The 17,836-nt window shown below is 46.3% G+C and overlaps 2 protein-coding genes across 6 annotated transcripts in view; one reads left to right on the top strand and one right to left on the bottom strand.

The window, feature by feature from the left end:
* LOC138552311 (zinc finger protein 432-like) overlaps positions 1-17,836 on the bottom strand; it is a 694,217-nt gene that overhangs the window by 484,344 nt on the left and 192,037 nt on the right. The window lies entirely within an intron of this gene.
* LOC138552223 (zinc finger protein 585A-like) overlaps positions 1-17,836 on the top strand; it is a 406,444-nt gene that overhangs the window by 319,231 nt on the left and 69,377 nt on the right. For 2 of the 5 annotated variants that reach the window (XM_069642521.1, XM_069642522.1), the window contains exon 2: positions 6,001-6,096. The exons of the other annotated variants lie outside the window; for them this stretch is intronic. The gene's annotated coding sequence lies outside the window, so the exon portion shown is untranslated. The remainder of the gene's footprint in view (positions 1-6,000; positions 6,097-17,836) is intronic. 5 annotated transcript variants of the gene reach the window in all.

Here is a 17,836-nt window from a genome sequence, read left to right as displayed (position 1 = left end):
GGACTGTAGGACTTTTTAATTTTAACCCTGGAGCGAGTGAGACCTTTTTCCCACTCCCTCATGAGTTTTGACCTGAATTGGAATATGTGTTTTCACTGTTTTGGGAATCTGACAAATTCCATAGGCATCTATGCTTTGTATGGTGACACACAGCACCTTCAGTGCAGTGTCACTGAGAAATCCTTTAGATTTCTTGTGTGAACTGCTGTTCCCAAGAATAGTAAAGTGAAATTGACTTTACTTTTTCTCTATGTGGGTCCAGCACACACAATTTTATGTGGAATACTGGGGGCTTACCGAGTAACCCCTTATCCTACATTCTCATGTAACATTTTTATGTTACCCTCCCTACTTTAAATGGCTGGTGGCAGTGGTTTAATTTTTCATACCATTGTGCTTGTGTACCTCAGGCTGAACCCCCAGCTGCATTATAGCACCCATGGGTGACCATTTTATCAGAATGGCCCCCGACTTCTTTTTTCGATGTGTTCTGTTTGTGTGGTCTTTCTTGGGTTTTACTCTGTGCGTTAAAACAGATTGGAGCCCTTTATCTTGCCTTTGGCGGGCTTCAGCCCTGAAGCCCGCCTCTAGCTCTAGTGTGTCTGGAAGGACAGGATGTGAGGGAGGGTCCCGAAACTGCCCTGTTCTTTGTCTCTAGGAATGCCTGAATGCAACCAGTCCTGATTGGCTGGCTGGCTGTCCTTGCAGGACAGCACCCTGATGTGTGATTGACAGCTTAGGCTATGCATGAATGGGAAAAACCTGCTTAAAAGGTGAGGGCTTTTGGACTAGAGGCAGAGTCGACCAATGGGAGAAACACCCGACGAAGAAACCGTGAACGAAGCTGGCTGCATCCTCCTGGACCTTTGAATTGCCCTGTGAAGCCCTGCTGCTGTGTTGAAACAGAGAAGCTGCGGAATGGACGACTTCTCCCCTTCGGTTAGTGGGACCAACTAACCCAGAGACGAACTTCATCTTCCCTGCCTGGCTGTACTTCTTCATTGCTGCAAGAACCGAGTGCCAGGGGTTGAGTAATCCGTAGTTGATTGAAACGTCTGAAATCCAGCTAGAAGCTCCAGGAGTCTCCTAACGACTCTCCCAGAAGCAGGACGACCAGAGCTTGAGTCCCCTCACCAGACTGCAGGACCCAGCTAGTGAAGGAAACCCAACTGGTATCCGAGATCCGCGACTGTGCTGTTTACTAAGCGCTGAAACTGCAAAGTGCAGCCGAACCAAAAAGAGCACGTAGCTGCCGACCTCTCAAGTACCGCCACAGGAGCCCTACAGATGTCCTCCCTCTTGTCCCCACGACTGAGGCTCAGAAACACTGGCTCTGCATCGATGTAGCAGGACAGAAGCCAGCTGGACCACTATTCTTCAAACCAGAGGTAATGTTTAGGCTTGGGGTACTTACTTCAGTGTTTTTTTTAGCTGTGCTTTTCTCGGTTGGGAATTGCAGTGGCTTGCCCTTAGACTTGATTCCAACTCTGTTTTCACTGCTTGTGACCCTACAAGTGATTTTCTAACAAACTCTGACTTTGTGCAAGACTTTTGAGTCTAAGAAATGCCTCAGCTCCATAGACTGTTTCAAATTGACTTTGGCTGTCCTGGCTCCCTGCAGACTCTTCTAGCCCGTTGACCTTGATATTGTTTGTCCCTCATAGGTGGTTAGCTTGTTTTAGACTGGTACTGCTGGGAAAGGCTTGTCTAGATTTAATTGGAAGATTTAGTTGTCCTTACATATACTAAGAAACGGCACCTTCATTTTGTCCAATTGTGAGCCGGCAGGCTCAAGCCGGCCCACACACCAAGGCACACAAAATAAGGCAACTTCCCTGTCATGAGCCTGTCTGGTGCCTGACCTCTACACCTCCCCACACATACCCAGCACACCTCACTCAGCGCCCGGCACCATATTCACATTTCGCAGCACCAGACATTAACAGCACACTGTCTGCTTCCTAGCCTAGCTATCAGACTCTGCAATCTCAGAAAGTGATCACTTCCTAGGTATTTACCCTGTTCACCCACACCTATCACGACTAGAAATGCCAGATTAAGCTCCCGCACTGCACCACTACCCTACACCAAGTTGAGCAAATCCACTGCTCCTCTCCTCCACCACTCCAACCTGCCTCTACTCTACATCGCACTAAGTACCCCCATTACCACACACAACTAAAAAATCAAAGACACACAATACCCACCGCTTAATTGTGCACTACTGAACGTCCGCTCCCTACCTGCAAATGCCCTAGAGAAAAATGATCTCCTATCCACATTCAATCTGGACCTACTATGCATCACCGAAACCTGGCTCCATGATGCCTCCTGCCCAGCCATCGCCCTAGCCCTACCCACAGGCTACACCATCCTTAGGCAAGATAGATGTGATAAGATTGGAGGGGGAGTCGCCCTTATCCACAAAGACTCACTGTCCATCAGACTAGCAGACCCCAATACATGGGGGGGAAATGCTGATATCCTATCAGCCAAGCTTACGCTCTCCCCCAATAACCTAATAAACATCCAGATCCTATACAGACCTCTCGGACTCCCAGCAGACTTCCAAGAGCACCTCTCCCACCGTATCAGCAACAACATTAAAAAGGCCTCCAAAATCCTTCTACTAGGAGACCTTAACCTAGGATATAATGATCATAAGGATAAATCTGCCACAACCCTAGCGAAAGAACTCGCAGATTTAGGATTCACCCAAGGAGTCCTCACCCCACTCATTCCAAAGGCCGCACCCTTGACTGGGTCTTGGACCACAAGTGTGCATCCCACATTACGTCAAATACTGCCCTCCCATGGACGGACCACACGTGCATCAAAGTCCTTATCCCCACCAACCCTAAACCTAAGAATCTCACCTACGCACCCCCTGCCACAACAAGAAGTTCTAAAAAACTCAACGCAGACAACTTGCGTCCCCACCTCAAAAACCCCTGCCTAGCACCACCTTTCTCTCAGCACCCAAACATACTATCAGCTATCTTCAATAATACTCTCACCAATGGCATAAATTCTATAGCCCCTCTTGAAAACAAGAAAGAAAAAAAATCATTCCACTGCAACTCTTGGTTCTCGGATGATCTCCAAACCCTCCGATCTCAAAAGCGTCAGCTAAAAAATTGGCAAAAGGATCCCAGTGACCTAAATAAGAACTTTTACAAACAAATAACCCCCCAATATAAAATAAAAGCCATTTTAGCAGCAAAATCTAACTCCTTCAATGATATGATCGCAAAGGCCAACTCCAAAGCTAAAGAATTATTCGCAATCTTCAATGAATTACTCAATCCTCCAGCTACCACTGACCAGATAACTAAAGACAGAGCCTGGTGCGCTATCATTCAGTCCGCCATGCTCAACAAAATAAAACTCCTCCAGAACAAAATCCAAAACCATTGCAAAGCCCTCCCAAATCAAAATACCAACCGCCCCTTCACAAGACAAATGTAGTAATTTCAATCACGCTCAATTCACTTTCAGAGACGTTACTGAACCGGAGGTCCTTAATCTCATCAAAAACCTCAAACCGTCTCTTTGCAAAGCAGACATCTGCCCTCCCAAACTCATCAAAGAATGCGCTAATGACTTAGCACCCCTGATTACTGCCTTTATTAATGCATCCTTCCAAACAGGAACTGTCTCAGACAATCTAAAGGAAGCATGGGTAAGGCCACTCCTAAAAAAGGCCACGCTTGACCCAACGCAACCCAACAACTTCAGACCAATAACGACAGTCCCGTTCCTCTTAGAAATCCTGGACAAAGCAGCTCACAACCAGATCCAATCATACATAGAAGCTAACTCCATACTAGGCAAAAGACAATCCGGCTTCCGTATCGGGCACAGAACAGAATCCGCCTTATTAGACCTACAAAATCAAATCTGACAGATCATGGACATAGGCAAACCTGCACTGCTCCTCCTACTTGATCTATCAGCTGCATTTGACCTGGTAGATCACCAAACACTTACGACACACCTCACCCATGCAGCTCATTTCTCTAAACAAGCAGCATCCTGGATCACATCCTTCCATGAAGGTCTACTCGGACACAGCAAATGCAGACCCTACCACCATCAACCCAAGGATCTTGTACAGCCCCCACCCTCTATAACCTCTTTACAAAACCCCTTTTTGACCTACTGGACTCTATGGGTGTTGCATATACCAACTATACAGACGACACTCAAGTACTTATACCCCTATCTGGACTCAAGACGCCACTGCCCTTCACAACATCTATGCCACTATCCAAGCTTGGATGGCAATCATTGGCCTGTGTCTTAACGGGGAGAAGACTGAAATCCTCATCCTTGGCATACCAAATACAATAACAAATCTAAGCCCCCAATACGCTAACTTCAACATAGACAATTCTACCATCTCTGTTTCATCCTCTGTCAAGACTCTAGGTGTTCACATTGACGCAAATCTATCGATGAACAAACAAGTCGGCACCATAGCCTCTGCATCTGCATTCAGCACCAAACTCATCAATGCCATTAAACCCTGCCTATCCACCCCCAACCGCTTGCCCATAGCTAGAGCAACTATAGGCACCAAACTCGATTATTGCAACGCTCTCCTAGCTGGCACCTCCGCCAAAAACATTCACAGACTGCAAACCACACAAAACAATGCACTTAGAGCCGCGATGAGCCTCCCTAGAAGAGACCATATTTCCCACGCCAGACGTGAAGTACGTTGGCTCCAGGTCAAAGATCGTATGACTCTGAAAATCCTCACCATCACACACAGATGCATCAATAAAACCGCCCCAACATACCTATCTGAAGCATTATCCAGGACCACATCCACACGCCCCACCAGAGCTCAGTACTCCAACCAGCTACACTTACCTCACATAAAGAGAGCTACAGCTGGAGGTCTAGGCTTCTATATTGCACCAAAGCTTTGGAACTCTCTCCCGGCCACCCTTAGAGCTGAAACTTCCATCTCTGTCTTCCGCAACAACCTCAAGGCCACTTTCCTCAATTAGCCTTGCTACATCCTCCTCCACTTCGGCCATCCTTATTATAATGTGACACAAATGTATATAACTATATTGTAACCTGTATATATACTGGCAATTTCTATATAACTATATTGTACCCTCTATATATATTGCTTATGACTATGTAACTAAGCTTTGTAATGTAACAAGTGCCACAATGTCCTCGGACTGTTTGGCGCTATATAAATACGAATAAAACAAACAAATAAGAACCTGTTTAACCTTTTTCCTTCCTTAAAACTTTCCTTTCTGTAACCTCACAATCTGCAAAGTATAACTAGTGTTACTGTCCTTGTGATTGAAGTCACCCCAGGGTGTAGGAATTGTGTAAGAAGCATATCCAAAGATTATCCACTAAATTGCTCTAATTCTGAAAAGTAATTTGAAAGTATATTTACATTGTCACATGAATTGCCTTTCTAAAGAATTCTTGTTTAAAAATTGATGTTAAGTGAATAACTTTTTATAACTGATACCTTGAGTGTAAGTGTTACTTGGCTACTTGTATTTACGGAATTCATTTGTACAGCTCTACAGCTCACATTTATCCTTCTTGAGATAGGCCTGGCTGCTCAGTCACACTACCAACCTGTGCAGTACAGACCTATACCAAAAGATTGGTTACCTAATACCAAGCAGATAAGCGTTGTCTAGTCTCACTCAGTGGGACTACACCAATTCTTATCTAACAAGTCAGCATGGAATTGTATTGATTGTGAGGGTGCTGGGTGCTGCGATGGCAAAGGATTCTCACCCAGGGGGCGCATGCCATGTTTAAGCCTCTTTCTTCCACTTTGGCCCAACATAGTCTCAAGCTTTACCCATGCCACAATGGGGATTGTGAGGGTGCTGGATTCCTGCTTTTGACTGGGATTGTCTCAAAACCTTTACCACTTTCATCACAAGCTTGTATAATCATGTACAAATATGCCACATTTTCATGTGGATCTGTATTAACTTTTTACAGACAAAAAGCCATACCAGTATTAACATACGGAGCAGAGACCAAAAGCCCTCAAAACCAGCTCTTCTGGGACAAAATAGAAGGCCCATTTGGAGGAAGGTATTTAACTTGCCAAATTCAGTGCCAATATCTATGGTTACATTTGAATTGGGACTCTCTCTTTGCATGTCATTGATTTGTGGAAACTATGTAGTTTACTCCGAAAATGTCTGTTACTTGTGGATAAGAAAAACATATTTTATAACCTGGCAAGCTATCCTTTGATGTCTACACATGACTATCCACTGAAATGGAGAAATCACATTTACAATGCCTTAGCTAACTCTGCTGTCTCAATAGAATTACTAATTCAGAATCCAGACCGTGCAGAAAAAAAGTATATGAAGTAGATTGGATAAACACTACTTCAAAATGTAGACGGTATCTAGATTTCAATATCACTTAATTCGGTCATAAAAAACGTGAACGATATATAGTCTTATCTGATGAAGATTCCATCTACCAAATTAAGAAGTCTAGATCTGAGATTTAGATTAAATATGCTTCATACGAAAGACATCATGGCACGAAGAGGCATTACAACTGATGAAGATATTTGTTGTCTATTCTGTAAGAATAAAAAACAAAAAGAGACGTTAGAACATCTAATTGCAGAATGTCCCAAATTAATGGAAAAACGTTCCTTATATTTTTAATGTCATTTTATGGGCCTGGTGATACCACATACAAGAACATTATGGATTTGAATTGTTAGCACCAAGCGAATATCTGTAAGAATAGCGACTACTCAATGTCTTGAATTTTTAGACTTGGGAAATGGAAATCAATGAATTAAGGCTCAATTGGGCAAAAGATATCTTCAACTTTCACAGATTCTACTTTACGAAGAATGCTCGTTTTTTTAAGTTATATTTGGAAATCGATCAATATCTCTTTTAAACCTTCTAATATGAAACATCGGACTCTTAGAAAATGCATCAATGATATATGAGAGCTATCTTTTTATGACTTGTCTTTTGTATGTTAAATGATTAATTATGTGTTATAACATGTCCTACTCATTACATGTAAATTATGAAACTGACCTTCTTTACTTTGTTTATAACTCTTATAAAATTGAAAGGTTGTTTATACAGCCAATACAATAAAAAAAAGTAATTTGAAAGTATATTTACATGAATTGCCTTTCTAAAGAACCCTTATTTAAAAATGTATGTTAAATTAATAACTTTTTATAACTGAAACCTTGAGTGTAAGTGTTACTTGGCTACTTGTATTTACGGAATTCATTTGTACAGCTCTACAGCTCACATTTATCCTTCTTGAGATGGGCCTGGCTGCTCAGTCACACTACCAACTTATGTAGTACAGACCTGTACCAAAAGGTGGGTTAACTAATACCAAGCAGATAAGCGTTGTTTAGTCTCTCACACAATGGGGCTACACGAATTCTTATCTAACAAGCCGCTGGCAATGAAGTGAGGGCCTGTCATTGGATGCAGCACAGGTGGTGATGGATCCAATGAAGTGAAGATAAGTTTAGCTAAGAGCCATGCCGCAGGTAATGACGTGAGGGCCTGTCATTGGATGCAGCGCAGGTGGTGCTGCATCCAGTGAAGGGAAGAGAGGTTTAGCCAAGAGCCATTCCGCAGGCAATGACGTGAGGGCCTGTTATTGGATGCAGCGCAGGTGGTGATGCATCTGGTGAAGAGAAGTTTAGCTAAGAGCCATGCCGCAGGCAATGACGTGAGGGCCTGTTATTGGATGCAGCGCAGGTGGTGATGCATCTGGTGAAGAGAAGTTTAGCTAAGAGCCATGCCGCAAGCAATCATGTGAGGGCCTGTCATTTGATGCAGCGTCGGTGGTGATGCATTATCTCTTTCCTTCATTGAGGTTTAGCTAAGAGCCATGCCGCAGGCAATGAAGTGTAGGCATGTCATCGGATGCAGCGCAGGTGGTGATGCATCCGATGAAGGAAAGCGAGGTTTATCTAAGAGCCATGGAGGGCCTGTCATTGGATGTTGCGCAGGTGGTGAGAGGTTTAGTTAAGAGCCACGCCGCAGGTAATGAAGTGTAGGCATGTCATTGGATGCAGCGCAGGTGGTGATGCATCCGATGAAAGGAAAAGCGGTTTAGCTAAGAGCCATGTTGCAGGTAATGAAGTGAGGCCTGTCACTGGATGCAGCGCAGGTGGTGGTGCATCTGCTGAAGGGAAGTATGGTTTAGCTAAGCACCATGCCACAGGCAATGACGTGAGGGCGTGTCATTGGATGCAGCGCAGGTGGTGATGCATCCGGTGAAGAGAAGAGAAGTTTAGCTAAGAGCCATGTCGCAGGCAATGACGTGAGGGCCTGTCATTGGATGCAGCGCAGGTAGTGATGCATCCGGTGAAGAGAAGTTTAGCTAAGAGCCATGCCACAGGCAATGACGTGAGGGCCTGTCATTGGATGCAGCGCAGGTGGTGATGCATCCGATGAAGAGAAGTTTAGCCAAGAGCCATGCCGCAGGTAATGACGTGAGGGCCTGTCATTGGATGCAGCGCAGGTGGTGATGCATCCGATGAAGGGAAGAGAGATTTAGCCAAGAGCCATGCCGCAGGCAATGAAGTGAAGGCCTGACATTGGATGCAGCGCAGGTGGTGATGCATCCGATGAAAGGAAGAAAAATGAGGCTAAGAGCCACGCCGCAGGCAATGATGTGAGGGCCTGTCATTTGATGCAGCGTCTGTGGTGATGCATTATCTCTTTCCTTCATTGAAGTTTAGTTAAGAGCCACGCCACAGGTAATGAAGTGTAGGCATGTCATTGGATGCAGCGCAGGTGGTGATGCATCCGATGAAAGGAAAAGCGGTTTAGCTAAGAGCCATGCTGCAGGCAATGAAGTGTGGGCCTGTCATTGGATGCAGCGCAGGTGGTGATGCATCCGATGAAGGGAAGAGAAGTTTAGCTAAGAGCTAAGCGGCAGGCAATTAAGTAAGGGCCTGTCACTGGATGCAGCGCAGGTGGTGGTGCATCTGCTGAAGGGAAGTATGGTTTAGCCAAGAGCCATGCCGCAGGCAATGAAGTGAGGGCCTGTCATTGGATGCAGCGCAGGTGGTGCTGCATCCAGTGAAGGGAAGAGAGGTTTAGCCAAGAGCCATGCCGCAGGCAATGACATGAGGGCCTGTTATTGGATGCAGCGCAGGTGGTGATGCATCTGGTGAAGAGAAGTTTAGCTAAGAGCCATGCCGCAGGCAATGACGTGAGGGCATGTCATTGGATGCAGCGCAGGTGGTGCTGCATCCAGTGAAGGGAAGAGAGGTTTAGCCAAGAGCCATGCCACAGGCAATGATGTGAGGACCTGTCATTTGATGCAGCGTCGGTGGTGATGCATTATCTCTTTCCTTCATTGAAGTTTAGCTAAGAGCCATGCCTCAGGCAACGAAGTGTAGGCATGTCATTGGATGCAGCGCAGGTGGTGATGCATCCGATAAAAGGAAGAGAGGTTTAGCTAAGAGTCATGCCGCAGGCAATGAAGTGAGGGCCTGTCATTGGACACAGCACAGGAGGTGACACATCCAATAAAGGGGAAAGAGGTTTAGCTAAGAGCAATGCCGCAGGATATAAAGTGAGGGCCTGTCATTGGATGCAGCGCAGATGGTCACAATATAGGTTGGCCTTCTATACATCTGTCCACCAGGCCAGAGTATAGAAAATAGAAAATCAGTCCTAACACCTTCCCAGTGACTGTATGTTGTGGGTGCACCCTTGGGGTGTGACCTGTGTGAATAGAGTGTGTGACCAATATGCATTCTATGTTATGGGTGTCTATGTTATGGGTGTCTGGTTTCTGTGTGTGTGTGTGAGACACAATGAATGAGACAGCCCTGCCTGAAACTGACATGAATGCAATGTGGTGTGCTGATGGGCTGGGTGCTTGCCCGAATCCACATTCCTTGCTATAGGTGTCTGGGTCGAAATGAATAGCTGGAATGCCTGTGAGCCTAATTGGCTGCCTTCCTGCACGAATGCCCTGTGATTGGCTGACTGAGCCTGGCTCCGCCAGAGTGAATGAGGGACTATGTGTATATCTGGGGACCTCTCACCAATTTGTTCAGAAGCTGAAGTTGAAACTTGAAGCTCATCCTTGAAACTCAGCTGGAAGCAGAATTGCTGCTGCATTTCCTTCAACAACATCTAAAAGCTGTCGAGTCTGTCGAGGATTGATCCGAGAAAGGACCTGACTAGGAGACCTCCGCCCATGCTACGAGGGACCATCGTGCAAAACTGCTGCTCTTCATCAAGGCACCCTGGAGGCCACTCCCGAAAAGGCTGTTGAACGGAGAAAGGGTCCGCCAAGAATCTTGAAGTAAAGCGCCAGGACATCGAGGCCATCGAAGTTCATTGCAGTGGACCAGGGTTTAGAGGATTTCCGTAACCGCTGGAAGCCAGTCGAGTTGTGTCGCCCAGACGCGGGGAAAGCTCGACGCTGTGACGACCGGAGCCGCAACGCTCCACCTTGCCTAAGAACAATTGAACACAGGGCTCCCTTGCCATCACCGCCGACCGCTTTGTCCCGCCGGAGAACGTTTATGTAGTCGGGTGCCAAGAAATGTCCGCTGGTGGGTTTCCCGCCCCCCAAAGCAAACAAAGACGACCCAATGACATTGGCAAAGGGAAGATCCAAGATCCAGCCCATGGTCGAGGCCTGATCTCCGAAGCTATCCGGAGGTACATGTTGCGGCTGCAGCACCGACTGGATGGAGGTCCACCAAAGAAAGTCCTGAAACTCTACGCCCTCTGCCGGGCCTACATCCATCATGAGCACCAAACACTTTGCATCTAGGTGGACCCCAAGCCTCATCTTCCCAGGTCCTCATCGAACAACTGCAGAGATCGCCAGTGTCCACATTTCTTCAAGGAATCTCGACGCCCTATGGCTCCTGCTTTTAAAGGGGTACACACTCAAGGGATCAGTCGACGAACCATCGAAGAACCTCTTCCAAACTAGGTACATTGGCGTGGTTGAACTTTTTGACTAGGAAACAAGACTGATTAAACATGTATGGACTGGGCTTGTTAATACTTTAATTACAGGTTGCTCAGGTGGGGGGGATCCTCGCTCAGAATAGTCTTAGTAGCAAAAGAAGCATTCTGCCATTATTTAACCCAACCTGCCTTCCTTCCTTATGATCTATCTTGTTACATCTTGCTGCATGATTTGTATGCTATCTTATAACTGTCAGCTGCTTTGGAAAAGTTTCTACGCCCTGCGTCGATGACGTCGATGTTATGTTATTGTGCTTATACCGCGCCAAAGCCCGTAGGCATCCAGGCGCTGAGAGAGCAGAGTACAGTAAACAGAGACTACCGCAGGGGATTACTCTAGTAAAAGAGATGCGTTTTCAATTGTTTTCGAAAAGCAAAAAGATCTGTTGTCTTGCGCAGGGATATGGGCAATGCATTCCATGCCTTAGCTCCCTGGGGGTAGAAGGCCCTTCCAGAGCCTCAGGAGCGTTTAACTAAGGGCTGAACCAAAAGATAGCCTTCAGCTGATCTGAGGTTTGTCTTGGGATGATAGATGCCAATGACGTCCTTAAGGTATGCAGGAGCACTGCCAAAGATGCATTTATGGCATATAGTTAACATTTTAAATTGAATTCTACGTTCCACAGGAAGCCAATGCAATTTTTTTCTGGCTACAGTAGTGGGTTCTGAACGCTTCGTTTGAAAAATAGTGCGAGTAGCTTTATTTTGAATTTTTTGTAAATCCTGGATTTCTGCTTTACTTGCACCACCTAAGAGTGCATTGCAGTAATCAATACGAGGCAAGATAACAGCTCTCACGAGCTTGATAAGCTGTCCTCGAGGGCCTCCGTCGAGCCGACGTCACCGTAAGTTATAAGTAGGACGCACAACGCCCGTAGCCTCAGTTCCGTTTTTTCTGCAAACGTGTTTGCTTCGGAGATCTCGGCGCACCTCGGTTCTTCTGAGTTGTTCTTTCAGTTCTTCGAACCCATTTGTTTGTGAAGATTTCCATGATGTCTTTGTCTTCTTCTACCCCGCAGCCGGGTTTCAAGAAGTGTCGGGACTACGGTTCCAAGATATTGCTGACGGACCCGCACAATGCCTGCCTCTGGTGCCTCGGTGAGGACCACGCCACGGACGATTGTGACGAGTGCCAGTCGTTAACATCGAAGGCCTTGCGGGAGTGTAAGAAGAAGCTTTCTGTCGGTAAGGTGTCCAAGTCCCAGAAGTCGAAATCCACTGGGCTTTCGACTGACGATTCGAGGGGCGACTCTCCGCATCGTCAGCGTAAATCCAGGGGGTCTCGGTCCCGGAGTGGGTCCCGCCATTCCTCTGCCTCTTCAAGGCACTCACTGAAGCACCGTCACCGGTTGCCTTCCCCGTCCTCGTCCGAGGACTCCGCCCGTCGGCGGGTTGCTTGTCCCAACAAGCATTCCTCTCCTGCGGAATGGGATTCATTTCGTAAGGAGTTGATGGCGATATTTCAGTTGCAGGGCTCCGTTCCGTCCGCGCCGTCGAAAGACGCCGGCAGGGAACGTGCTAGAGACACTGTTAGCACGCCTTTGGGCTCGAGCGGTCGTCGCGATCACCGGGAACCTTTGAGGTCCCGTTCGGACAAGGTGGATCGCTCTAGCCATGCCCACTCCAGGTCCCGGTCCTCGACGCCCTTGAGACCGTCGGAGCCTGTGAGGTCTTCGAAGAAGAAGACATCGACGCCTTCGGCGCCGAGGCTGTCGAAGGACTCTCTCGAGGCTCCGCCTCCAGGGAAGCCGTCGACGCCATCGGCGCTCAGGCTGTCGAAGGACACGCTCGGGGCTCCGCCCTCGAGGCCTGTGTCGCTGCCTTTGGCGCCACGCTCGACGTCGACGCCAATTCTGTCGATGCCTTTTGAGGAGGCTTTATCGGAGGTGCCCCGGAGACTGGTGGAAACTCCGAGAAAGGTCCTGCAGAAGTCAGTAAGGCCTGTATTTGAGCCTTTTTCTGTATTTGAGCCTTTTTCTGTGCCCTCATCCAGGGATTTATTCCAGCCTCTGGATTACATCTCTGAGGAGGATGAAGGGTCTGATGAAGGTATGGTTCCTGACAAACTCATGTCTGGTCATAGCCAGCTAGAAGACCTGTGTCAGTCTTTGCACGAAGCCAATGGTCTGGACACCTCTCCGGAGGTTGAGTTCAGTGGGCCTGAGCCTGGCACGCACGCCGAGTCCTTGTACCGGTGCCTTATTGTTAGACGATCCTCTGCACATCAGAACACTGCTCACATCTCCCCAACACCTTCCTCGGGTTCCCACACGACTCCCTCCAGGGTTCGAGGCTCATGTGATTCGGTTTACCCAAAGGACCGAAAGTTCCGTACCAGGTACAATTTACGGGCTCGGTTGCAGCCCTTCCTGCATTGGCAGTTGCCATGGAGAACATACAGCAGAAGGGGCGGCGGAACACCTCCACGCCGATCGTTCACTTGCTCACGTGATTCAGAGCGGCGTTTCCCACGTGACCTTGGTGGACGTCACATGACCCCGAAACGCACAGTATATAAAGCCTGATGCACGGAGCACTCATCGCTTCTCAGCTGTCTTCAGACCCTGTTTGGCGCTACGTTTGGACAAACACTACTGGTTTATCTTGATCTTGGAACTCTCACCTGGACTCCTTCGGATTATCCTTCTGTACCTTTGCTTGGAACTGCTTACCTATTACTGGATTTTGACACGTCCCTCACTTTGTCTTCGGATCATCCCTTGGTAACTTGTTGAACTTCTACGCTATTTCCCTCTTGGGATTCAAGTTACAGGTGGCTTATCCTGTATCCACGCTTGCCTGCGTCCCTCTTGTTCTAGGGACCGCTTCATCTGAGTCTCGAACCTCCCTCCTAGGTTTCATGGGTTTTCCAAACACCGGATAGGTAAGACTATTCAGATCCTTTGATTCTTGTGATATATTGTAATTGCCTGGTACTTAACCTTGTTCTTTTTGCAGCAGCATCAGTGTGCCAGAGGTTCCGTGGATCCGGGAAGTAACATCTCCCACCTGTGGCCCCAAAGGTCGCACAGCGGGTTTCTTTTGGTTTCCCTGTGCGTCACTTTGGGACGGAGGTCGCAACGGTCTACACGACACTCAAGTCAGAACAGACTGAGAAGCCATATAGTCGTGTTAGATAATGCAGGGTTCCACGGAAGAACCCATAGCTGCTTTAGTTCAGGCAATACTTACAAGGAGAGGAAACCCGGTATACTACTGTCTAATCACAATTAGCAGTGTATACTTTGTCTATATCCGGGAGGATATAGGGAGAATATTTGAAAAGAAAGTCATTGCTGAGGTCACTGCCCTTGAAGCTAAGTATCGTAGGACCTTTCACAACTTATCCAATCAGGAACGCAAAGCTCTTGATTCCCTATCTTCTAATCCATCGATCATCATAAAGAAGGCGGACAAAGGTGGAGGGATTGTGATTCTCAACCGCACCGATTATATTGATGAATGTGAAAGACAATTGAGCAACATCTCCTACTACCACTTACTTACTCGTGACCCCACACCTGAACTCCAACTTCTTGTTGCTGACAAAGTGGGTAAAGCGAAAGACTGTGAATGGATCTCTAAACAGGAAGCAGACTTCCTTGTTAATAAGAAACCCAGTATTCCCACGTTTTACACCCTTCCTAAGGTTCACAAAACTCTCCTGAACCCCCCTGGCCGCCCCATTGTGGCAGGTATTGATTCTGTTTTAGAACCACTCTCTACTTTTGCGGACCACTACTTGAAAATATATGTACAAAAAATGCAATCCTATCTAAAAGATTCCAGAGATGTTATTAACTGCTATGAAAATCTCGAGATTGACCCTTCATCCAACCTACTTATAGGTTTGGATATTGTTTCCCTATACTCCAACATACCACCGCAGGCGTCACTTGATACTATAGAAGAAATATTACTTACCCGAGAAGATAATGACCCAGTACCCACCTCATTTATCCTCTGGTGTGTAGAACTCGCTTTGAAACGTAACTACTTCGAGTTCAATGGAAAATTTTATCAACAAATTGAAGGCACAGCTATGGGGGCCACCATGGCTCCTAGCGTGGCAAACCTTTATGTTGAAACATTCGAGAAATCACATATTTACAACATCAGTAATCCTTTCAGTAACAATATTACTAAATGGAGTCGCTACATTGACAATATCCTGGTAGTGTGGAAGGGTTCACAGGATGATGCCAACAATTTCTTCACCTGGATAAATGGTCTTAATCCCCATCTACAATTCACGATGACTTCTAGTAGTGAGTCCACCAACTTTCTGGATTTAACCATCTACCCCCTTAATGGGGTCTTAAAAATAAAACCTTATCATAAACCAACTGATAAGAACTCCCTTCTGGATTATTCTAGCCACCATATTAAACATCTACGCAACAATCTCCCCTTTGGACAATTTCTCCGTCTCAAGAGGAATAGTTCTGATAAAGAAACTTATGAAGTTGAGGCTTCCGCACTCAGTAAGAAGCTCAGACAGAGAGGCTATCCCAAAAAGTTAATAAGAAAATCAGCCAAAAGGGCATTTAACAATAATCGAGAGGCTTTGTTGGAACCCAAGCTTAAGAAACCTAAAGAGGATCGCATTGTCTGTGTGAACACTTTTACGGACCAGAGTTTTGAAATTACCAACATCATAAAGAAAAACTGGAAAATCTTTAGAACCGCAACTCAATCGATCCCTATGCCTATATTCGCCTATAAAAGAAGTACCACCATTGGCAATATAGTTAGTAATAGCAAATTGAAATCGGTCAATATTTCGGAACCCAAATTAACCTCCCTTTGGGGTCTTCCAGAAGCCACTGGACACTATCCTTGTGGCACATGTGGTGTTTGCAAACTAACTGCGAGAACTATCTGTGTATACATTGCTACAATTTAATAACCTATTTTTTTATGTTAATGTTGGCAATTCCACCCTGTAACTCTAAGGTTTAGATTTCTAGTTCCTTTAGTTTTCCCACATACCTCTTGCCCCTATTGATGTTCTTAGACCCCCTTTAGTCTTTGTTGTTCCACCAACTGATTTGGGCACTTTTTACAGACTTGGCGTTGGCTGTACCTCTACCTCCGTCACTTTTCTTTCTCTTCCACTCCCTTGAAAGATGGCCGCCGGGTTTCACACACTCACGGCACTCTTCTTAAGAGACACGAACATAATAGTAGGACTAGCTTGTGGTTCCCTTGACAACTAACCTGCATCGGCCGCATCGCGCTGCTTGTGGATACTCTGTTTAGATCCTCGAGGGCGAGACACCTTCTTGCCGCTTACTCCCCCGCACTGGGTAAGTCACTTTGCTTATTGACGATCAGCATTTTGCTGCTCGCTCATCGATTCTTCTCCAGCGACCGTAGTTGCGATTTGATCGTATTTCCCTTAACCTGATCGCACTACTTTGTTGATTTTACTGTACCTACAGTGCGGAAAGCTGGGATTTGCCCCTGATTCCTATGGTCTTACCAAGGTAGGATGCCTCTGGGCATTGATGGGGTTATGGGCACACCCGACCATTATCACAATCACGTCTCTCACTGCAGGGTCTCCCTGCCCCGTGTTGTTGTTTGCTCTGCTTGTTAGTAAAACACCGGTTCCATGCTTCTCCTCTCGATGCACTGTGACATAGTGGTATGTTATCTCTAATATGCCGCGTCCGGGTGTCCTTACACCGTCTGGACTTTGACACTACCTACATTGTTGTGTAGCACGTCCCGCTTATCCACCGCCGATTTGCATAAGTCCCCTTTTTGCATGTGGGAGTCACCAGTGATGGTTCCCCCCTCCAACGTTGACACGCTTTCACGCTTATCCTCATATTGGGTGTCTTTTTCCACACTGTTCGCTGTTGTTTTTTCTGTACTATTAGGCTTTGTAATAGCTGATACATTGGCTATTATCTCCTCTCTTTTTTAGGGCCGTGATTCTCACCACCCTATACCTACTAATGCTAGTAGAGAGCCCCCACAGGCACACTATAAGGTAATTATTTCCCTTGATAAGTTGCCCAGTTCATGCTCTGAACCTTCCAAAGTATATAACTATTTAATAGCTAACCTTTGATGTTTGCTGTTTTTATCTCTTGCAGGTGCTATGATACTGTAGTGGTATTGTTTTCCATCCCAATTGTCAAATAGGCTATACTGTAATTTACTCCCTCCTGATGAATGTTCCACACTTTGCTCTCTAGGAACAGAAACATGTCGAGACATATCTCTGAACTTTAAACAGAGAGTATAATTTATGACACATTTATCCATACTTGGATGGGTACCTTGCTATTTAGGTTGAAAAGTACCCTCAGTGGTCGTATTGTTGCTATAAAATTACTTTCAACTGGCCTTCAGAGCCTGTTACGTATTCCCTATTGCTGCTTTCTACATGGGATTTGACAATGTCTGTATTTCTGACCTATTTATTTAATTGATGTTTTAATCTTGACGGACTGTTGATTATTAAAATTTGATATTGGCTTTTTTAACCTTCCTTGGTCCCTCCTAATGTTTTACTTAGAGCGTTTATACCACACACCTCTAATACATGCTTCATAACTTTGTCTCCCTATACTCCTATCCTTAGTTCAGGCAATTACAGTGTTAAGGGCAGATATGGCCGTCGCTAATACGGTGATACACCAAAGGCTAGAATCCATACAGAGTGTTCAGCATCCCCTTCCTGCAGACTCTGAATTCGGGGATGCTGCCACTTCAACCACACCTCCTCCATTGGCAAGTACCCCCGCTCCAACTCCGGTGGTCCTCCCAACCCCTTCCCCTTTGGCCGCTCCTGAACG

Source organism: Ambystoma mexicanum, chromosome 1q, assembly GCF_040938575.1.
Source record: "Ambystoma mexicanum isolate Mex_15411 chromosome 1q, UKY_AmexF1_1, whole genome shotgun sequence".
Taxonomy (NCBI): Eukaryota; Metazoa; Chordata; class Amphibia; order Caudata; family Ambystomatidae; genus Ambystoma; species Ambystoma mexicanum.
This window is presented reverse-complemented; position numbering and strand designations above follow the sequence as displayed.